Genomic DNA, 23694 nt, shown 5'->3' on the forward strand with positions numbered 1-23694 from the left:
CACAGTTCTTCCTCATACCCCAGACACTCTGCCCAGCATTTATCAGCACAGCCAACTTGTCAGCTGGCTAACTTGGAGGATGTCTTTTCTTCCCAGATTTTCTTCTCTCTTCCTTTCAAATCCTGCTGTGCTGTTATTCAGTTATGGAAACAGCAGAAATCATTTTAGAAAGGAAGCCAGCTGGTTCATTAGTCTGATTAAACTCAAGCAATGGAATCTGAGCACAGTTCACATGACGGATGGTTTGCTTTCTCCTTGGCCCCAGTGGGTTTTGCAATGATTATTAATCTTGGGGCTCAGTCACCCCTCACATCTGCAACATCATGTGGGTCAGAGAAAAAGGACAGGGCTACAATGAGATGATGTCAGGGCTTTCTGAGTCGCAATGTTTCCATCTCCCCCTCTTCCTCACTACAGACCTGGTGGACTCCACAAAGTACGCCAGGCTCCTCTATTCTGTCTTAAAAACCCTGATCTTCAGAGTCAGAGAGGCTTGTCTTTAAAGTCAGATTTTGCCACTTAGCAGCTCTGTGATTTGAGGCTCAGATTCTTCACTTAAAAGTGGGGATAAAAACATGTATTTTGACCAGACACAGTGGCTCACGCCTGTAATCCTAGCACTTTGGGAGGCTGAGGCAAGTGGATCGCTTGAGCCCAGGAGTTCGAGACCAGCCTGGGTAACATGGTGAAACCCTGTCTCTACAAAAAATACAAAAATTAGCAGGGCGTGGTGGTGCATGCCTGTAGGCTCAGCTACTCGGGAGGCTGAGGCAGGAGGATCACTTGCGCCCACGAGATTGAGACTGCAGTGAGCAATGATCACACTACTGCACTCCAGCCTGGGTGACAGAGCAAGACTCTGTCTCAAAAACAAAACGAAACAAAAACATATTTTTCGGGAAGCCACAAGGACTGATAACTACTTAAACTTCCAAACAAAGTGGTTCAAAATGTGTGGAGCACAGGAAGGAGTGTGAAGAGGTGAAAAATGGCTCAGAACAGGGTAAGCAGGGGCCAAATCACAAAGGGTCTTACAGGCTGCTGGTCTAAGATTTTATACTGAAAGCATCAGGGAGATTGTAACAAGATAAAATCATGGGAGAGTGATATGATTAGATCTGTACTTTGGGAAGCTCATTCTGACTGCAGGACAGAAGGTATAGATTAAGAGACTGGACTGGCACAACAATACTTGTGGCAGGGAAAATGACCAGGAGGCCAGCACAGCTGTCCAGGGAGAGAGGATGCAAGCCTAAATGCAGGCAGGAAGTGCAGCAATGAGGAATCTGCCTCTTTCGCAGCAGATTTGGAAATCAACAAAAAAGCAAAATGAATTGTCATTGCTCAGGGACTGAGGGTGAAAGGGGGTCCAGGAGAGGAGAAAGGGGGCCCAGGAGAGGGGAAGTCTCAGCTAACCTCAAGGTTCCTAGCTTGGCTGAATTTGCAGAGAGTGGGAGACATTCTCTAAGGAAAGAAACACAAGGGAGATGCAAATGTGTGGGGCACTAGGATACAAGTTGAATGTGGGACATGTTGAGTTTGAGGTGCTATTTTCAAATTTTCCATTTAGTAATGTGGATCCCAATATGATGGGAACAACTGGGCAGACCCTGTCTGAGGAGGCCACCTCCCCAGGACCTATTTCTGGGAAGATGAACAGCCAGAGTAGCCAAGACCAATATTTGTGTATCCCTCCAGTTTGACATTTTTTTCCTGGGAAGTCCTTTTGGAGGTTATACCAGTGATGGCCGGGTTTAGAAAAGCTCCTAAGTTTCCTACCAAGAAATCTCACTCACTGTACAGAACACCAAAACCTACCATTTCTTTTATTTGGCGCTCACCCTGCGGTTATGTCTGTTGCAGATATGCTTTTTCTATACTGGTTTCAGGTGTGGAAGGGGGAGTGCAGCAACCCCAACAGAAGAGAACAGCAGCAGGTTTGTGCACCTGCAGAAAGAGGCCAAAGATGACCCCAGATACGGTTGCTATTTAGGGAGGAAAAACCACAATGATGAGGAGAATGTCAGGGAAAAGCAAAGAGGTAAATAATACGCAGGGACAATAAAATAGAAAAAGAAAACGCGACGAGCAACCTACATAAAAAGAAATTCCCAAAGTGGTCTGCAATGGGAGAGAAAAAGAAAATGGACCTCAAAGTTACCTCCAGAGGATGGCTTGGCACAACAGAAAGAGCACAAACTGGCTGGGCGCGATGGCTCACGCCTGTAATGCCAGCACTTTGGGAGGCCAAGGCAGGCAGATCACGAGGTCAAGAAATCAAGACCATCCTGACCAACATGGTCAAACCCTATCTCTACTAAAAATACAAAAAAAAAAAAAAGAAAAAAAAAAGCTGGGCATGGTGGCACGCACCTGTAGTCCCAGCTACTCCAGAGGCTGAGGCAGGAGAATCGCTTAAACCCAGGAGGCAGAGGCTACAGTGAGCTGAGATTGCACCACTGCACTCCTGCCTGGTGACAGAGTGAGACTGTCTCCAAAAAAAAAAAAAAAAAAAAAAAAAAAAAGCACAAAGTTTAGAGCCCTATCATCTTTGGTTCAAATTCCAGGAGAAAACTTGGTTGTGTGACTTTGGCCAAGTTGTGTCAGCTCTCTGAGGCTCAGTTTCTTGTTCGTCTGTAAATGCTTATACTAATACCTTATTGTAGGGTCAGGATGAGAACTGGCCCAGCAAGGTGGCCAGTGCAGAGGAGGGGATGGGTTAATTTCAGTAGTTGTCACTGCTTGTTTTGCCTCCATTTCTCCTCTTCCAGCTCCTCTGGGGTTAGTTCCCCCTGCTTCACCACCACAGGAATGATCCTGCACCCCTTTGGGGCACTCTGACCAAATGCCCACAGCTCTAGGAGGATAGAGATGGCAGGACACCCCCTGGATATATCTCCCCACACAATGAGCTCTGGGTCCCCGCTTGGTTTGTGAAAAATTGAGTTTGGCATCAGCTTCTCTGGATCTTGAAAACATCTGGTGACTACGAGGAGAAGCAGCAAGGTGGAAGGAGCCTGGGTCCTGACGCCCGACAGGACTGAGTCTGCTTCCTGCTACTCCAGGTGTGTGACCTTGAGAGCCCATCTCACTTCCCACACTTCAGGGTCTTCTCTCCCTTACAGGGCGATCGCGAAACTAAAATGGCGTAAGAGAGAGTGTCTGGCACACAGTAGGTACATGATGAGTGTCTTCGTTCTTTCCCTTCTTTCCTTTCTTCTCTGTATCTTCAAGTTTCCAGAGAATATTAGAAATTAATTATAAAACTGCATAGGACTCAATGACATCAATCAATTTCTTAAATTATCATTAAATATAATTGTCAGCAGAAGAGAGCCGAAAAACACGCATCCAGAATCCAACAAAATGAGCTGACTCTCACTCTGTGGATTGATGGCAAATTGGCTGAGTTCCTATTCCTCCCTTTTTTTTAATGCTGCAGAGATGAGGCAACACCAGCACCCAGGCCGCAAAAACAAATGTCTCAATGTATTCGTTTTTCTAGTTTAATCCGTTTCAATTATGAAAAGCAGACAGTCATCTATAACAAAGTAGTCCAACGATAATTTGAGCTTATCCACAACTCAGCTTTGGGAGTTCAACTTGGGACTCTTCTCCGTCTCCATTCACCACCCAAACACAAAAGGATAAACAGCATATTTCTACTGTTTATTCCTTTTTTATTTTTTTATATGTTTGTCTACTGTTTATTTCTATATTAAGCAATCATGAAAAGATCATGGAGTTGCAGCCCACATTTCTATAAATTATAATGAGCAAACACGGTACCAGTAAAAAAAAAACAAAACAAACAAACAAACAAAAAAAAACCTAAAGCATGCAGTGATGTGCTTCAAGTTTTGCCTCAAGACCTGAGGAGGAAGACATAAGTTTATTCTCCACTGACAGTAATATTTCTGTGGGAAACTTTTGAAAAGAGCCATGTGGCTCTTTTCTTTTTCTACCAAAAAAAAAAAAAAAAAAAAAAAAATAGCCAGGCATGGTGGTGCACACTTCTGGTCCCAGCTACTCAGGAGGCTAAGGCTGGGGGCTTGTTTGACCCCAGGCAGTCAAGGCCGCAGTGAACTACGATCACACCACTGCACTCCAGCTTGGGAGACAGAGCAAGACCCCCATATCAAACAATTAATCAATAGAATTTCTGGTAGGTGTTTGGGACTTTTCTTTCATTCTTCCTCTACAGACTGTTCAACTCTGTCTTCTTTAGACCTTTAATCCCACTGCATCTTCTTACCACCCATTTCTCCCCTGTGTGGTTTGTAATTTTTGCTCCACCATGAACCCCTCAGAGACAAAAACCAACATCCCTGTCTGAATCGTGTGGGTAACACAGCATCTACTCACTGGAAGTGCCCAAGAAGCATTTGCTAAATGAACAAATTCACAAATGAGAGGAAAAAAGAGTCTACTTTCTATACCTCTAATTTATATATCCCTAATTGGCAAAGCTCCCAGAAACATCTAGAAATTATTTACGGAATAAAGTAAGTTATGACACTAGCCAGAGGTCTGTGAGACGGTGATTTGGAAAAATTCAGAGCCCCCCCAGTCTACATCCTTGTAGGGCCCCAATTGTAAAAATCTTTTTCTCAGGAACAAATAACTACGAAAACGTTAAAATACAGGCAGTTCCCTACATAGGAACATGTTGTATTCTGAAAGTCTATTTATGAAATTATTGTTTGAAATTCAGAATACACTTTCTCATAGAACTGTGCTTAGAACAGTAACTGACAGCATAGCTCCAACTCAAGAGATTTGCAAAGGAAAATAATAGGAAGCACTAAAGCTATACTGTGGAATCACCCTTTTCTTTTACACATCATAAAATAGACATATGGAATGGGTCAAACTACACTGTAACTTTTGGACAAGGAGCAATACTTGGAAGCAATAAAATGAAATTTTAAATGGTTTCTTTTTTATTTATTATGAATGCTTTTACTTGAGAAAAAAGCACGTTGTATTTGCAGTAGCTGCTGAGGTTGAAAGGGATACCTGAGGAGATGCTTAAACCAGGCCGTCCTGCTCAGACTTCAGGGCCTGGATGAATCACCTGCAGGGCTTGTTCCAAATGTAGATTTCTAGTCTCTCCCTCTAGGGAGGCATATTCGCTGGGTCTGGGTAGAGCCCAGGAATATGCATTTTAACAAGCACTTGGGAAAGTCTGACCCAACCGATGTGAGGACCGCGTCTAAAGAACGGCTAGCCCAGAAGAGATGCCACATCACTTCTACCTGGGCTGAAGTCTCATCTCCTGAGACTGCCTCTGTCTGTTTGGTACAGAACGATGCCTCCTCTCTCATTCTTCCAATTCCTTCTCCAGTGGGAGAAGAGGGCAAGTAATGACCTGTCACTCCACAGGCTATGTATAGAGTCAGGGATTCAGGGTAAACAGCATGGGTGAGAGATTAAAGAGATCCTATCACTCATTCAACAAACATTGAGGGTTGAGATGCAGCCAGCATGTGGGTGGTTGAAATAACCAAAAATTGTTGTAGGGTGGAAAAATAGTCTCTGCCCTGAGTACTGCCCTCGCAGGTAGTAACCTCCTGCCAGTAGCAGCTACCCCAGTGAAACTCCCCATGGGTTGGGATTCATAACATCTTCATAGGATGTGTGTGTATAAAGTGCTAAATACATTATAAATGCTTGATAAATGTGTATTTATTTCTATTATTGTGTTGCCCTGCAACTATATTAAAATACACTCGGAGAATCAAGACAAAGACATAAAAAAATATAGCCAAGCAACAATAAGCCAGTTTTATAGAGTACAGTTCAATTTGTTGACAAGTGCTGTAGAATGAAAATTAAGGCAAGTTCAGTGTGAGAGAAGCTCTCTTAGAGGAAGTGCACAGCACACTGTGGCTTCTGGTTTCTAATATTGCCTCCACCACCAACAGGCTGGGAGATTCCCAGCCACCCGCCTCTGTGTAAAGTGAGGATTGTGGTTCTCTCCTCACAGGGCTCTTGGGAGGGTTAATGTCCAAGTCTGAATAGTGCCTGGCTCATGATAGGTGCTCAGTGAGAGGAAGCTCTTTAGCAAGATTTGAAAATGGGAATAAGCCTTCCTGTAATTGTAGAATTTCAGAGCCAACAGGGACATGTAGCTGTCTTCTTTATATTCAGTTTCATATGATTGATTCCCTACTATGTGCAATACTCTGTGGGTGATAGAAAAACAATTAAGATGTAGTCTAAGGAGGATAAATTGCTGTTCCATGGATAGGGCGGGACAACGGGTATGAAGCATATACAAGTAATTGTAATACAAGGCAGTCTGTTGTAAGTACTGGAATAAATTATAAACAAGTTTCAATGGAAGTACAGGAGAGAGAATAATTAACTTCAACTGGGTGGATTTAAAAGGCACTATAGAAGAAGCAAGAGAGAGAAAAAAGGCAGTTCTCCCAGCTGTGGGAGTAGCCTGAGCAGGACAGGGAGGGGGCAGGTGCAAGGTGTGTTTGGAAGACGAAGCCGGGCAGCCTGCACACCGTGTCCTTGGAAAGCTTACCGGACGTGCAAGTGGATGAGTGAGCTGGGACCACTTCATGGAGGGCCCTGAATGCCATTTTAGGGACTCTCTATTTCTCTCTATTTAAGGCAGTGATAACAATAATTCCATTCATCCAGAACCTACCATGTGACCAATCCTATTGTAGACTGTTTATAAATATTTCTTCTATCTTCCATAAAAGCCTATGCCTAAGTATTATTATGTCCATTTTGTGGATGAGGGCTCTGAGGCTTTGAAGGCTTTTGAACAAAGAGAGGACTTTGGGGTCTAAACTCTCAGAAGTTACTCCGGCAGCAGCAAATGGGAAGAACGGATGAGAGGTGTTGGTACTTGGGGCTCCTTCAATTGCTAACATGTGGTGACATTTTATCCCCCCAGATTGGTTAATGGGAGATAAAGAATGACCAGGATTTCTAAAAATAGACTGATCCTTTCAAAAGTTTTGTGGGCTGGGCAGGCTTTGAAGCAAATGGTCATTTAGGGAGTTAGAACCTTTTCCTCTCTGTGGCTCTTCCCAGGGTTCCCCATGAAAAGCTTCCCCTCCAGGGACCACAGTGAAGAATTCCACAGAATTTCTGCTATGACCAGACATAGCAGAAAACAGACCTGGAGTAATGTAGTGAACCCAAATTAGCCTTTTTACAAGCTCATTAAAGCATAAAGTTTAACATCCTTTGCCCAAAATATAACAGAAAGAAGAAAGCCTCCTTTTTTCTCCCTACTCACTCACACCTCCTTCCCCTCTTTCCACCATCTGTCTCCTGATAGGCAATCATCAAAGCAGGATCTTGGATGGGTAGGTGTCTCCTTCACTGTCAAGTAAACACAATCAAAGTTCCTGGGAAATCCACTGTGGGCAACTCCAGTGACACTGTAGAATTCCAGACAGGGGACAGATGTGCACTCTGGTAGTCCTGAAGTCCGCCCGCTCCTTTCATGTTAAAATATGACTATATTTAGGAGCATGTAGACAGAGTTGCTGACCTGAATTGCTGTTTCTTAGGAAGCAGACACATTAGCAAGCAGTGTCATAATTAAGCTTTAAAAAATAGACTACCTTAAGGAAACAGACTATCTTCAATAACTATATTTTACACTTTTGCATGGCACTTCTAAAACATTTTCAAATAAGCTTCTTCATTTAATCATTGCCCTGAGATGCATGTATTACTATCCCCACTTTGTAGAAGAGGAAATTGGGGCTTAGAGACTTAGATCTAGCTCTTTCGACTCCATCTAATTCTAAATGATCTGTTTATTATTCTGAACCCCATGGCTTTTCCTTTGTGTTTTCTTCAAGCTTATCAGTTGATATTGTGAGAATTTTCCCAGCTTGCCTTGTGGAGGGGCTCCACCCAGGCAAGGGGGCAGTACTTAAAAGTTGTTTAGTTGCTAGTACAGTGCCAGAAAGGGTTGTGGGGACCATTTCCAGCCTTCTTATTTTACTAAGAAGAAAACTGAACTGAGGGAATCACCTGCCTACATTCCCAGGGCTGGATCCCAAATTCCGTTCATGGCAGAACTGTGACCAGGAGCTCCTGGTTCTCCTGTTTCCAAACCACAGTCTCATTCCATCACAGCCTCCACAGTCAAAGCCAAGAGGAAAGTTAAGGTTAGGACTTGGCTAATATCTGTTCCCATCCTGTCATTGCTTGATAACACTGAAAGATCCTATTAATTATGAGATCATAAAATATTAGGTGGAAGACAGCTTAGAGATAATCTGGTATAATCCTTTGTGTTCTGTACATGAGAAAAGTGAGGCCTAAAAAGGCAAGCAGAACCCCCAACCCCAGCCCACCTTGCGGTTGGTGACCCTGAACTCAGCTATGCTCCAACTGTCAAGTGCTGTTCACTCAGCTTGTCAGAGACAGTGGGACTAAAAATTTCCAGACACAGGTACCTGACTCAGCCCTCGCTTTGCCTTGGCAATGGAGATCAGGCATCAGCTGCTGGCTTGGATGATGTGTTCCCAGAGCAACATGGTGAGTGTGAGCTGCCAACATTGAAGTCTCAGGGAATGTAAAGTGTTGAACCAGTTAAACATCCAAAAACGTCCCGTCTCTCAGAAACAAGGGTGACTCATCACAGCGCTTGGGCTACAACTGGGAATGGCATTAGGGTGGCTGTGGGGGCTAAAAATCCATGCTCAGAAGCCCCCAGCTTCCTTTCCTCCGGCTCTATGTTCAATGGTCTTTTCTCTGGCTGAGAACCAACATATACATGCTTCACTGCCAAACCCTCCTCCTCCATGAAGCTCGCCTTGACTCTTTCAGCCCAGAGGAGGTCTCCTTTCTCAAGCCCTGAGAATCTGCCCTGTACAATTTGGCACTTGATTCCATACTGTCATTCATTGTTTCTTAACCCAGAGGAACGTTTGTTTTATAACTGACACGGATTGCAAAATCTTTGAGGGGAGGCACTAAGCTTCCTCCTCTGTATCCTATAGTATGTCTCAGGGTGTCACCACAGAGCAGAGACACGCTCAGACTCACAGATAGTCCTGACCTCAAGACTCTTTCTGCTTTACCTTATGTTTGCACATACAGCAAAGGCCCAATAAATCCTCACTTGTTTCACTGTAGCTTCTACCTTTTCAAGTAAAGAACTCAGTTACAAGGCCTCTGTCAGCTCATGCAAATTAGAGAAAAGGCATCTCTCTCTCCAGGCAGAGATGACCCTGCCAGACACAACCCCGACATGTTGTGTGACTGGGCAAGTGGGGCGTGAGCTGGATTTCAGCCCCTTAGCTGGGTGCCCTGTGCAGCGAACCACATAAGCCACCTAGGCTCTGGCTCCTCGTGAAAGCAGCACCAAGGACTCCCTCCCCACAGTGCTCCATTCGGATGGGGAAGGCCTACCTTGGGAAAGCCGGCATCAGTTACTTCCCAGCTTGCTTCCCAGCTCATTTCCCGTCAAAAACAAACAACAAAAAATCCACACCTGCCATAGCTTCTCACTATGGAACCCGAGGTCTATGCTCCTGGAAGAGCATTTGGAGACTCCCACAATACTGTCCCATCCTTCCTTTCTTCCGCTGGGAAGACCCAGAACTCACCATGAATTGTCCTACTTCTCTGCTTTTGCTTTCTCCCAGCCTAGATTGCCCTTGTCCTATTGATCTTTGCGTGAGATCTCTATTCCCCTTTAAAATTCGATCCCAAACCCTACGTCCTCCATGATGCCTCTATTAGCACTAACTGTGCTTGGTGCTTCTTCCCACCCCATCCCTCTTTGCCTTCCACATTGCTTCAGCCTCTATTACCACCTTTTCCTCCATGTTATTAGCATGTAACTCAGTCCACACAGGCTTCTCTGAACTCATCCTGCAGCAACCCAGATGCATCATTTGGCTCCATCTTGATCCCAAAGGAATCCATTTGCAAACAAATTGGTGAACAATATTGACTTTACGAATGATTTCTTTCATAGGACCAGGGGCTTTCATAGCTCACCCCACAGCAAACTACTTACCAATCTTTGCAAGCTTCTCCCCTGTCCAAATCCCTGGACAACTTGGCAACCCTGTTGCCTGCTCTCAGGAAAGTTGTTTGGCAACCCTGTCCTCAGAACTCCTCCCCTCTCATTACCCTTCCCCAGTGTGCTGTCAACCAAGCTGAGGCTCCACACTCAGTCTCTGCATGTCTTCCCCATTTGTTCCATTCAACTTGTTTCCTTCCTGTCCTAATAAGCAGAACAACTCAATATTGTCCTAACTCCTACTTGCAAACATGTACCCCAAGTCCATTACGTTGCTCAGCCAAACACAGAGTCTCCTTCAGTTTAGCCTTCTTTAGAAGGAGTTAAGAATAGACAGCCAGAATGTTTTTCTTGTGACATGTATGTTCATTTTCCTCCATTGAGCATGCAGTCAAAAAAAGCAAGGATTGTGTCTTCCACACCCGCGCAACCTAGCACAGTGAAAATACATACAAGAAACCTGTGCTCAGGGCTCCCCTCTTCCAGGGAGGAGGACAGTTCTAAGTCCTTTCTGTCTCTCAGTTCCTCTTTCCTCCCAAGTAAGGCCCAGAACTGGAGTTACGGGGAAGCACCTGAAGACAGAGTGGGAGTTTAATAAATAGCTGTAAAATGAATGAGTCAGTGACTGAAAAGGAAACAAGAAAGGAAAAAGGAAGAACTTTGAAGGCACCCTCACCAAGATTATTTCAGTCTAGCTGAAGGGAACTTGGAGAACCGACCCAGGGTGATAGAATGGATAAGACCCGGAGGATAAGAGGAGTAGCAAACACCGGGTTCTTGTATCAACTCTGCCTTCATCACTGTGTGGAAACTCGAGGAGATCTCTCAGCTCTGTTTCTCATCTGTCTCACCAGCCTGCCTGCAGATAGCCCAGTATGAACACCACCCAACACAGTCGTCAGGGTTGTTTGACATTCATATTTCAGGCTTCTTCCCCAAATGCGCAGACACCCAGAGCCCCTCGGCGCCTCCACACTCTGCAGAAAGCTTTTCTTGGCTACAGTGCTGGTCCAGGGACCTTCACTGCCCACTAGCAGAAAAGAATTCTCGGCTGTGGAAATGAGTAAACTCCACATATTTTAAAGATGACAGTCTAAACTCCTAATGACTCTAAATGTGGTGTGAAATGGACAGAAGTCATCCTGCTGTGTGACATGCCTGAAATAGTGTCACCACCACCATCACCCCCCACGTGGACATGCACGTCATGGAAAGAGAAGCAACAAGTCACAGTGCCTCGGCCAATGTAGCTCCCCTATTCCCCCCCTCACCCCCAGCCTCTTTTCTGTGCTATTCTACATTTTTAAAAAAGAAGGGATCTATTTGCTCTGCAGGAATACTGTCCAAGGTCACCTAAAAGCAAAGGAGAATGGGAATTAAACACCCCCGGACACCCGACCCATCCATCAGAGTCCAGCTCAGGCAGGCTGTGCCAGTCTCCACCGGGCTACAAGGAGAAAACCTTTTCAAGTTGAACGGCCACCAATCCACTGCCACCGAAGTCAAGGCTGTCAGAAACATCCCTCTGGACAGAGCCGGTGATTTGGAGCCTAGAGATACTGAGTTCCTGGGAAACAAAGAGAACTTGTTGATTTTATATTTTTATTTTTTCTTCGATTTGGTCTGGATATTACGGGAACCTTGACCAGAGTTGAGAAAAGGAAACGCCCAGTCGGTGTTTATTAAAGTTATCCTTCGCCTCCGGGGTCAGGTGCTCTCTGGTACCCACCACTGTTGCATACTCTCCACACCCCTAAGCCTGTAACTCCTCCTCCCAAACCAAAGCCCTGACAGTAAAAAAGCGTCCTAAAGATGCCCGCGCCCAAGTTGCGCCAAAGGGGTCAGGTTCCCATTGAGCGGATCCACGTTCGTGTGTGCGCACGCGTGTGCATGTGTGGGCGCGCGTGTCTGTGTGTGCCGTGTGTGTACGCGCGCGCGCCGGTGTGTGTGGCGGGGGCGGGCTCTGCGCCCGGGGGCAGGGCTCCGCAGTAAGAGTGGCAGCTGGACTTGCCAGGCTGCGAGGGGCAGGGCACAGAGCCGCAGTGCCGTAGTAGCGGGCCACGGAGATAGACGGCTTTGGAGCTGCGGAACCCCGAGCACAGGGTGAAGACCCCGGCGCTGCCAACCACAGCCTGGCCTCCTGGTCTCCGCAGCACCCACTCGGGCTGCATCCCCCTCCTCCGAGAGGGCTGCGCGGGCGGGAAGACGCCCAGACGCCAGCTTCGGTCCCCCTTCTGTCTCTCGGTTCCTCTTTCCTCCCAAGTAAGGGAATAAACCGTGAGGAAGGAGCGCCCCGGGCCACCGCGCAACCAAGTGTTGCCTGGTGAGGTAAGACGGCGGCCGGCGCGGTGCAGGGGGTCCCCGGCTCAGGGAGCGCCCGGTGCAGCAACTTGGAAAAGGAGGGCAAAGCGGGGAGCTGGTCCCGCGGCCAGGGAAGGGGCTGCAGCCGAAGCCACGGCGCCCACGCCGACAGTTCCACCTGCCACAAAGCTCTGCAGGAAGGGATGCCCCGCTCGAGGGGTGCAGGCTTGGGGAAGGCACAGGGTGGGGCTCGGCTCTCCCTGCGACTGCGAGGCCCCTCAAGCCTCAAAGCTGTGCGGGTGGGAGGCGGCCTTTCTCCAGGCAGTTTGCGAAAGCAACTGGTCGGATTTCCTCCTTCTGGTCTTACCTTGGCTCCTTGATATCCAGTTCGCGCTCCAGGCAGTCCGAGAAGCAGGGGCTGTTTTTCCTAATGTCTGGCCGCCGAAGCCTCCGACCGTCCCGCGGGGTTCTAGGACTTTGGGAGCACTCCACAAAGCCCCCGGGCAGGGCGACTTAAAGCGAAGCTGAAGAGAACACGGACACCTCAGAGAATAAAGGAGGGAAGGGTCAGGAAGAGAATCTAAGGTTGATCTGTGTAGTCTCAGAGTCACAAGATGTTTCTGTGTGTGTTTCTGTGCTGAGGGGTGCGTACCCAGAGTCACCTGTGGTGCCTTCGCAGACTCCACCGGTCCTCCTCCCCTTGCCTAGCCTGAGATTTTCTTCTTTTGAACTAGTGGAATAGAATTAGGGGAAGGGGCTGTGGAGTTCTAAAAAGCCCTACAGGTGATTTGAGTGCTGCCCCCATCCCCACCATCACTGCAGTGGAAAGCGTGGGACCAGAGCTAGAACCACCTCCCAGATTAGAGGGATCCAGCTGCGGAACTCAGGGCGGCGGTCGAGACCCCTCCCCTAGTCGCCCCCCGCGGCGGGAGGGTCTGCTGCAGCGCCAGGCGATTTGTGGCTGCGCCGCAGTGGTGCCCGGGAGCGCTGTGAACCCGTGGGCGCGCTCTCCCGCGCTGCGCCGCTACCTCCTCGGACTTCATTAGCATACGATGACCTCTCTGTGGGGAGGAGGGCCTGGGAGGGCTGTTTGTCATTCCTTTATTTCGGGAGCTTGGGGGACAACACTTTGGATCTGGAGGTGAACACCGGGGGTGTCATGATGAGAGACAGCGGTCAGGACACAGGACTGGAAACTGACCCCTGGTCTTGATGGGGGAATCAACTTTGTTATTTTGGTGCTTGGGTTTCTCTGTCTGTAAAATACAGCTGGCAGAGCCACTTGCTGGCACACAGGGCACCCTGGTTGTCAGTGAAGGAAATTAGATCATAGAGGGCAAATGTCGAGGTTTGGTCATGAACCCAGGCACAGACACACACCCCTTTATGTTTTATGTCCCTCTCATTCCAGGCATGTGTCTGACATAGGAAAGTACTTCACTGTTTGTCATATTAAAAGGCTACATTTGCTGGAGATTCCAGTCCGAATATAAATTATACTCCTTAAATAAAGCGGCTGCAACTAAGCTAACTTCCCTGTCGTACTCCTGATCTATGTCTTTTTTGCCAATCACCCCACTTAACGTTTACAGCCAGCACTATAGGTATTACTACAGGTATTTTTCTGGGAGGGGCTTTAGAGTGGAAAGCTAGTAGATGAATCTTTCCTAGCTTAGAATTGTATGTAGTGGTTGGTTCAGATCAACCAAGACATGGGGAGAAAACGATAAACATCTGCGTGTCTTGAAATCTAGACTCTCAGAGATGGGAGTAACTGCTAAGGTCATCTATTCCAGCTCCCCCAACCTCTCCAAGTCCTCAGGCAGCACCATCAACAGATGGCAAGGATCCCTCCAACCCGGACACTCCCAGAGGCCAAGGCTGTGCATGTGTGAGCCTCTGCGAGGAAAGAACCCAGAAGCCAGCAACTGTTCCCTCTCCTACTGACGGGAGTTGGTGGATGCTGACCCCACCTCCTCCCCTGGAAGAGAAGGGAGAAAAGGGTGGGGAAGTACCCTTTCTTTGTGGTGAAACTTTAAAACTTTTATGATGTCTATCTTATTGTATTACATCATTATAATGTACTCTTTTGGTATAAAAGTATTTCATGTTCATTGCCAAAATATTGGGAAGTTGAAAAGTATGCAAAGAACAAATCAATCACCCTTGATCCTACCACTCCCATCCCACACTATTAATATACCGGTATATTTCCTTTCCATCTATTTTTATGCCTTGAAATCATACAATCCATACAGAGCCAGCATTTACTGGGTGCCTAAGAAGTATGCTTTGCATGCTGTTAAATTTTGTATGCATTATGTCCTTTAATCCTCAGAAGGCCCTCTGGGGTGAATACTATTATTATCAATCCCATTTTTCTAGGGTTGCATTTTTCTAGGGTTCTAACGGTTCAGGTGACTTGTCCAAGTTACAGGGCTAGTACGTGGCAGAATCGAGATTCAAATCCAGGTTGTCTGACTCAAAAGTATGGTTGCTCAGCCTCTGTAGCTATTGTTTCTCTGCTTTTCTTCTGAGTTAGTGTTGTAGCAAAAGACCTTTCATGAACATTGTTTTCCTGGCTGCATGTTATTACACTGTCAGTTATTTAAGTTGCTTCCTGTCTTTAGCAACTACAAATAACTCTGGGCAAAGTCTTTACTGCACACATTTCCCATTACTTCCTTTGGATAGATTCCTAGAAATAGATCACCAGGCTAAAGGGCATGAATGTTTTAAGGCTCACAGTATCTATGAGAAGCCACATTTCAAAAAGGGTACACTAATTTACGATTCCATTTACCAGAAGCAACTCAGCCATAGTTAAAGCAGATGACCTTTAGGAATTCAGATGGGCCAAGGCCTCATACGACCAAAGCCACGTCACATGAGCATTCTTCAGTCTCATGGAAGAAGGAATCACACATAGCACCCTGCTTTACACACTCAGGAGGGATTCTGGAAACCATACAACATAAAGCTATACCTGTTTTTATGTGAGCAAGTATCAGCTGCAGAATTCTCTAGCTAAATGTCACACACTAACTTTGAACAAATCAAACCATCATGTAAAATATGTAAAGGTGTATAATGTCCCACTTCTCCATACAAGTAATTATAGCAACCTCACCCCTATGAACGCGCATCATGATCACAGCCAGATTCAGCAAGCTTAACCCATCAGCAACAACTTCTTCACACACTGGCCATATTCAAAGAGTTGTTATTTGTACCAAGTATCAGAATTCCACAGCCAAACCACAGTGAGAGCTGATGTCACTTTATAAGTAACAGAGTTCGTCTGACTAAAAAAAAAAAAAAAATCACGGCTAGTAACTATTAATAGTAATTAAAAAATTTAAAAATAAGGGTTATGCCCATCATTTAAAAGAAAGTCCCCAGGTAGAAACAAAGTGTGGCTGGAAGAAGAGAGATTGAATTAGGCAATACAACACACACACACACACACACACACACACACACACACACACGGGTTAGAAGAAAACAAATTGGCCCTAACTACGAGTTGTTCCTAGAGCCTCATTGATCTCCAAGCCACCTCTGCCACCAGCAGTGGGTTTAGTGGCCCTGGAATATATTCTGTTGTTGCTCCCACTCTGAGATCAACTTATGCAAGATTCAGCTCAGGTCCTGAAACATCCTTCAGGGAAGCCCAGCCTAGAGACTTCCTGAATCTGCAGCACCTGTGCATAAGCTTACCTCGCTATGGTGAAGTAGCTTATTTGCATATCTCCCACTGAACCATGAACCCCCGGAAGGCAGAGACCATGTCTAATTCTTTTCTGTATCCCCAGCACCTGAGATAGTGCCAATCCATAGTCAACAATTAAAGGTGATGAATGAACAAATAATAGGATTTTCCAGGTCCTGTACTGGATGCTTTATGTGCATTTTTCTTTCAGTGTACCTTATTCTGCTCAGGCTAGTCAGTCCCAGAAAGGTACCTGAAAGGTGTCTAGAGCTGTGCTGTCTGTTTTCACATGTGACTATTCCCGTGTTTAACTTTAGTTCATTAATATTAAATGAAATTTAAAATTCAGTTCCTCAGTTACATCAGTCACATTGCTAGTGCTTACATGCTGCATGTGACTTCTGGCTACCATATTGGAGAATGCACATTTAGAAGATTTCCATCATTGCAAAAAGTTTAACTGGACTGTGCTAGAGCGTAAGTTTGGTGCAAGCAAAGTGTGTGTCTCTGTCTGCCTTGTTTTCCACTGTGTCCTCAGCACTAGCACAGTGCCTAGCCCAGAAGAGATGAGGGAGAGAAAGATAAAGGAGGGATGGTGGTAGTAAATGTTGTGGTAATATTAGCAATAGCACTTATTGGGCCCCGACTCTGCATCCCACATTGTGCTATGTTTTGTACATGCATAGCTTCACCTGATATTCACGTCACTATACACCTGGTATTAACCCCATCTCACAGATAAGGAAATTGAGTCTCAGAAAGTTTCAGTAATTTTCCTGTGGTCACAAAGCTGATAGGAGAGACTGAGATTGAAACTCAGGTCTATATGATTTCAAAGCCTTTTCTCTTTATTTATCTTCTCTTTTTTCTTGGACCTTTTTCATTTCTGCCTCAATAACTGCTGTGTGTGGTGATGTGGATGAGGATTGCCACCATCGTGGTTTCCTGGGAAATCAGAGGAAGGGGACTTTTGAAAGCTTTCCAAAAGAAACAATGGGTATAATTTATGACTCTGAACGACATATCAAGAGTGCAAAATTTTGCTCAGGGTCTCAGGAGAACCTGTCCCTGGATGGGTGAGGGAGGGAGAAAGGAACCCACCCATAGTGTGGCCTGACTGGAGGACCAAAACCTACAAGAGCAGACCCAGTCAACCACCATAGTCTGTGCTTCTCCTCAGGGAGTCCTGAACCAGCTCTCAAGATCTTGCAGCCCGTTAATGGGGTAACTTGGCTCTCAACTCCCTGGCCAATGCCCTTTTCACTGCTCCACCGTACCTCATGAGCCATTTGCTCCAGTGCCCTCACTATTATTATCATCACTCTTGTCCTAGTTTTCTCTAATTTCTTTATTCTTAAAGAATAAAGTGCAAAATTTCAAGGGAGTCCTAATCAGCATGGAGAAGACTGAAATTACCACCTCCTCATTCTATTTCCTATTTCTATTAAAACTCTTTAAGGTCTAATTATGAATCTATACCATTGATACCTGTTGAGCTTAATAGCACCTGACGTAACCCAATTCTCTTTTAAACTTGCTCTTGAACTGGAACTGTATTGCCCACCTGCTCGCCTTCACCCCATACTTGCCCACACTCCCTCACAGTCACTCTAGATAGAGACTGTGCATTATTTCTCATTTTATCTTGTTCAGTTCAGTCTGCCTTGCCAACTTGCCCAAATAATTCTGGCCGTGATTCTATCATCCAGTGTATTTACTGGCCCTCTCAGCCAGCTTCCTACCATCTCTGAATCTGATGAGCGCAACCTCTTCATCTAAGTCATCAATAAATATAATGAACACTATAGGATTCTGAGGCATTCCATGCATGTTTCCTAAACATAGATACTAATTCAATAATTAAACAGCACTTAGAAAATTTATTCAGCTTTCTGTACTACAACTGAGCCCATATTTCTTCCTCTTTTTCAACATTATTAGAGGAATCTTATCAAAGGTCTTGATAAAGTCCAAATATTCTTCATCACTGGTATTTCGTCGATCTTCTGTCCAATAATCTTGTCAAAGAAGCAATTTTGTTGGTCTGACATAAACTAATTTCAGTGATTCCATGTTGGTTCCTTGAAATCACAGCTTCAATCCTAAAAGCTCATTCCAAATCCCATTCCAGAATGTTTCCTGGAATTAACATCAGTCCCTCAAATTAAGACATTTTTATAGATTTTCCCATTTTAAAAAGTAGAACTTTATTTCTCATGAAGGTGATGGTAGTGGTGGTGATGATGGTGGGAATGGTGGTGATGGTGGTGGTAGGACACTGATGCTGGTGCTGGTGGTGGTGATGGTGGTAATGGGGGTAATGATGGTGGTGGTAGGATAGTGATGCTGGTGTTGGTGGTGGTGGTAATAGTGGTGGCAGTAATAGGGGTGATTATTGTGGTGGTGGTGGTGGTAGTGATGATGGAGGCGATGATGTTGGAATGTGATGGTGGGGGTGATGATGGGGGGTGTGATGGTGGTGGTGGTGGTGGTGGTGGGTAATGGTGGTAAGGTGGTGGTGGTGGTGATAGTGGTGATGATGGTAGTGGCAGTGGTGATAGTGGTGATGGTAGTGGTGGTAGGGGGTGACAGTAATTGTGGTGATGATGATCATGGTGGTGGTAGTGGTGTTGATGGTGGTGGTGGTAGCAATAGTCGTGATGGTAGTGGTGGTGGTGATGATCATGGTGGTGGGAGTAGTGTTGGTGGTGGTGGTGATAGTGGTGATGGTAGTGGTGGTGGGGGGTGACAATATTGGTGGTGATGATGATTGTGGTGGTGGTAGTGGTGTTGATGGTGGTGGTGGTAGCAATAGTCGTGATGGTAGTGGTGGTGGTGGTGATGATCATGGTGGTGGGAGTAGTGTTGGTGGTGGTGGTGATAGTGGTGATGGTAGTGGTGGTGGGGGGTGACAATATTGGTGGTGATCGTGGTGGTGGTAGTGGTGTTGATGGTGGTGGTAGCAGTAGTTGTGATGGTAGTGGTGGTGGCGGTGATGATCATGGTGATGGTAGTGGTGGTGGTGGTGGCGGTGGTGATGGTAGTTGTGTGGGGAGTTGACGGTAGTGGTGTTGGTGGTGGCATTGATGGTGGTGGTGATAGTTGTGGCGGTGATAGTGGTGACAATGATAATGGTGGTTGGGGGCAGGGTGATGATGGTGATAGTAGTGGCTTCTTTACTCTATGATTCTGAACAAATTAAGGAGCATGGTCTAATTACCTCAATTGCACACTGTCTCAGCACCCTGGGATGTTATTCAATTAGGATAAGAGATATATATTAATTTGGGACAGATCTAAGAATTTCTGGCATCATAGAAAACGAGATCAGATAAACAGCCAAGAGAGCATCTGGTTCTAAGCCTTCATCCTGAGAAAGAAGGAAACCCCATCAAAAGAAGTGCCCTGCCTGGGGCTACCCAGCCAGAACAGGAGCCAGGGTCTTGCCACTCTGACCAGTGTCTTCTCCAGGGCATAACTCCTCTTTTCACTTTCTTTTCTGAAGAAGCTTAAGGCTTTGTTTCCTGCAAAAATATCCATTTCTCCTCTTGGAATTCGCCTCTTAAGTCACTGATGCTTCAGTGAAAGTTAAAGATTCTTTCCTGGAATCATGACGTGTAAGAGAAAAGAAGGAAAGAGCTTAAGAGCTCTCGTTCTCCAAGTGAAAAATGGAGGCATCTAGAAAAGTCTACTGTGGCAAGAAAACGGATGGAAGAGAAAAACTCAATGGCCACACAGCAGCTGACAAAACCCAGACTTGCCTGCCCAGTTAATCATTTGGGTCCATCACTTCTTTCTGTGTGGTTTGCATAGGAAATTTTCTTCTCACCTGGGGCATAAACAGTGTCGTCTACACAGAAACCAAATTTTCACTTTGCTGATGGCTGATCTGGGGTGAAAGTTCCAAGTAGCCAAAGGTCAGTGAGGCCACTTTGATCCTTAGATGCTGAAATACTTGAAATGTTTTTGGCCTAAATGTTTCCATTTCCTGCTGCATTTCTCCGCCCCTCTGCTCTGGGAACAGTGGCTCATAGTACTTCACCAGCTCCCTCATGCCCCTGCCTTGAGGTTAAAGTAAATAAGCTAGAGAAAGCTCTTTCCAACTCCCATAAGGCCAGAGTGTCCCTTCCTTGGGAGTCACACAAAATGGTTACTCTCATCTAGCCCCCCAAACTCCCCATCCTAAAGTCTCATCAACAAGGATGTTCCTGATCCCCAGAACCTGACATAAAGATATTCACGGGTGGAAGCCAGTCTCCTCCCTTTTCTCATGCCAGCATGTCCAGCAGGCCTGGATGATCACAAAGTGATCTTTCTCAACTATTAGGAAGCCAGTAGCCATATGTTCCTACAGGGGGAAAAGTCCCACTGTGCCCCAAAGACCACACTGTTCTTTAATCCCTAAATTATGCAAACCATAGCAATGCTCTCCTGAGAATGCTCCATCATTTAACCAATATTCAATCAGTAAATATGTGCTCAACACCCACTTCATGCTAGTCACAGGACTCATTTCTGGGGATAGGACCAACTGGGTTTCCAGGAGCTGAGTGGAACAGAGTGTGTGTCTATATATATATATAGTTTTGAGATGGAGTCTCGCTCTGTCGCCCAGGCTGAAGTGCAGTGGTGCAATCTCAGTTCATTGCAACCTCTGCCTCCCAGGTTCAAGCAATTCTCCTGCCTCAACCTCCCAAGTAGCTGGGATTACAGACACATGCCACCACATCTGCTAATTTTTGTATTTTTAATACAGAAGGGGTTTCACCATGTTCAGGCTGGTCTTGAACTCCTGACCTCTGGTGATCCGCCCTCCTAACCTCCCAAAGTGCTGGGATTACAGGAATAAGCCACCATGCCCAGCCAGAGTCAATTTTAGATGAGAGTCAGGGGAGGGTCACATCCCCAGCCCGGGAAGGTATTGGACCTAGGAAATCAGGTAATACTCTCTCGAGTAGATGAGCTTGAACTGAAATTTAAAGGATGCGTGAAGTTAAGTGAAGGAATGAGGGTAAGAAATTCTAGGTAAAGGGAACCATATATGCAAAGCTAGTTCTTGTTGTCTATACTTCAGTGTTGCTGGAGCAAAAACTGTGAGTCAGGAAGTTATGGGAGATGAGTCTGGAAATGTGGACAGGAGCTGGGCCATGGAGGGTCTCATTTGTCACATTAAAGTGTGCATTTTTTTTCTTGTAGCTAGTGATGAGCAGAGGGGCACTGAGAACTCATAAGTGGGGACTGACGTGGCCACATTTTAACATTAGAGCAACTTCTCAGGCTGCTGTCTTGGAAGGAGAGAAGATGGAAAGTGAGGCTGCCCCTGAGAGGCTTTTGAGGGAGTTCCAGGCAGATGAAGACTAAACCAATGGCAGTACAGGTGGAGTGGGGGAAAGAACTTGTAACTGAGTGTATGTGAGGGGGCTGAGGGAGGCAGAGAAGCCAAAGGTGGCCACCAGGCTCCTACACCTGGGAGGATAGTGGTTTCATTGACCAAGAGAATCTAGGAACAAGAGCAGGTGTGGGGTTGGGTAACGAGTTCAGTTCAGGGCATGTTAACTTTGAGGTTTCAGTGAGACATCCAGATGGGCACGTAATTGGATAGACGAGCTCCATGGCTAGAGGCCCAGATAAGGACGTCCTCAGTGCAAGTGGTGGGTGAAACTGTGAAAACTCATGAGATCAGGGGAGAGTTGATTTTCATGTATCTTGATCAATGTATTGCCAGTACCTGAAAGATCCATGTCAATGAGGTCCATGCCTATCTAATAATGGAAAGAAATGTCTCACAGCGTTGAGAGTCTGGGCTTGGCAACTGAGCTGTCCCAGCAGCCATTTATTGACTCAGACCAATGTCCACTTCTGCCAGGTGCATGGTCAAGCAGGGTGGTGGCTTACAGAAACACTTATGCTCATCTTCCATATTAGAGCTCACAAATTTGTAAGCAGGGTCTTTCTCTCTAAGCCAGTGGTTCTCAATTCTGCTTAACATTAACATTGCCAGGGCTGGGGGGGGAGCCTTGAAAAGCACCAGTTGTAGGTCCCACTCCCAGAGATGCTAAGTTAATTGGTCTGGGGTCAAAGCCTGGGCCTCAGCACTTTTTTACATCTCCTAATGCTACCAACTACGCCAGTATTCAGAAGAGTTAAGAACCATTGCTAAACAAAAAATTCAGTGATTTCTCAAATTACACAGCTTTTAATTGCTTAGCTCCTCTGGTAAATCTCGTACGTGTGCATTACAGTTTCTCTAAAAACTACTTTAAGGTGTCAGAACCGAAACTGGGTCTGCACACCAGCCATGGTTTTGCTTGCATGTTATCCCTGTTTTTGTATTCAGTGAGTATTTCTCCCTCGTGCCTACAAGGCTCATGAAAACTTTGTCAAGTCTCCTGCACGTACATCCACTGTCTACCACATTTCCCTGAGTTATATAACTAATGTACCTGTCAAGGAGATGTAAGAATCACCCGCCATGACTTCTTGGTGAACCTTGGTTAGTTCCAAGGGATCATTCCCTTCTCTTTTAACTGCTAACACATCACCACTGAACCGAGCAGTTCTTTAATTTTCATTTGCATTAGAACTTCCTAGAGATTTCTTTTGTAATGAAATGTGGATCCCAAGGCTCTCTCCTCAGAGACTCTGAGCCAGAGGTGTGGGAAGGGGGCCTCGAACCAGCATTTTTAACCAGTACTTAGGGTAATTATGGTGCGGGGATACCACCTTCAAAAAATAAGGCCTTAAAAATGAAAAATGAAGCATACACATTTAACTCTTACCTTCCATGATTTTTATTGAAATAACAAAATTAATATATACATATTTGGGTATTTTTGTTACAGTACTGACAACTAGCAAAGGATACCAATATAATCCACATGTCAGACGTTTTGAAAACATTCCATAATAAAGAGTGTTCACAACAGTGGTTGAGGGAAAGACCAACCAACTGTAAGTCATCAGAATGAAAGGAAAAGTTGGCCTGGAGATTAAATGAAAAGTACTCCTAGAATTCCACTAACATCTCCAAAGGTAAAGCATCAGAGGCTGCAGAGAATGGAATAAATGTTTGAAAACCGCATATCTGAAAAAGAATTAAAGTCCAGAATATATAGAGAACTCCCAAAACTAAACAACAGCAACAACAACAACAAAACCCAATTCAAAAATTGATAAAGAACTTGAAAGACATTTCTCCAAAAAAGATACATGAATAGCAAATAAGCACATGAAAAGTAGCTCAGCGTCATGAATCATCAGGGAACTGTAAGTCAAAACCACAATGAGATGCCACTTCATACCCATTAGGATAGCTATTATGTATATTTTTTAAAAGAACAGAAAATAACAAGTGTTGGCAGAATGTAGAGCAATTAGAACTCTTGTACACTGCTGATGGGAACGTGAAGTGGTACGGCCACTATGGAAAACAGCACAGTGGGTCCTCAAAAAATTGAAAATAGAATCACTGTATGATCAGCAATCACACCTCTAGGTACATACCCCCCAAAATTGAAAGCAGGAACATGAAGAGGTACTTGTACATCCATGTTTATAACAGCATTCTTCACAATAGCTAAGAGGTAAAAGTGACCTAAATGTTCCCTTATGGATGACTGGATAAACAAAATGTGGTAAATGCATACAATTAAATATTATT

General features: G+C 45.4%; 1 protein-coding gene and 1 long non-coding RNA gene across 12 annotated transcripts in view; one reads left to right on the forward strand and one right to left on the reverse strand.

The window, feature by feature from the left end:
* LOC140713462 (uncharacterized) overlaps nucleotides 1-12851 on the reverse strand; it is a 52685-nt gene extending 39834 nt beyond the window's left edge. Inside the window, exon 1 of the long non-coding RNA XR_012095539.1 lies at nucleotides 12690-12851. This is a non-coding gene — a long non-coding RNA (uncharacterized lncRNA). The remainder of the gene's footprint in view (nucleotides 1-12689) is intronic.
* Nucleotides 11322-23694, forward strand: part of DGKG (diacylglycerol kinase gamma) — a 227318-nt gene continuing 214945 nt past the window's right edge. For 3 of the 11 annotated variants that reach the window (XR_012095538.1, XM_073023373.1, XM_037988478.2), the window contains exon 1: nucleotides 11333-12349. The gene's annotated coding sequence lies outside the window, so the exon portion shown is untranslated. Of the gene's footprint in view, nucleotides 12350-23694 lie in introns of all 11 variants that reach the window. The other 8 variants (XM_007971827.3, XM_073023374.1, XM_073023375.1 and 5 more) reach the window with 6 other exon arrangements.

This window comes from Chlorocebus sabaeus, chromosome 15 (genome assembly GCF_047675955.1).
Source record: "Chlorocebus sabaeus isolate Y175 chromosome 15, mChlSab1.0.hap1, whole genome shotgun sequence".
In the NCBI taxonomy this organism is placed as follows: Eukaryota; Metazoa; Chordata; class Mammalia; order Primates; family Cercopithecidae; genus Chlorocebus; species Chlorocebus sabaeus.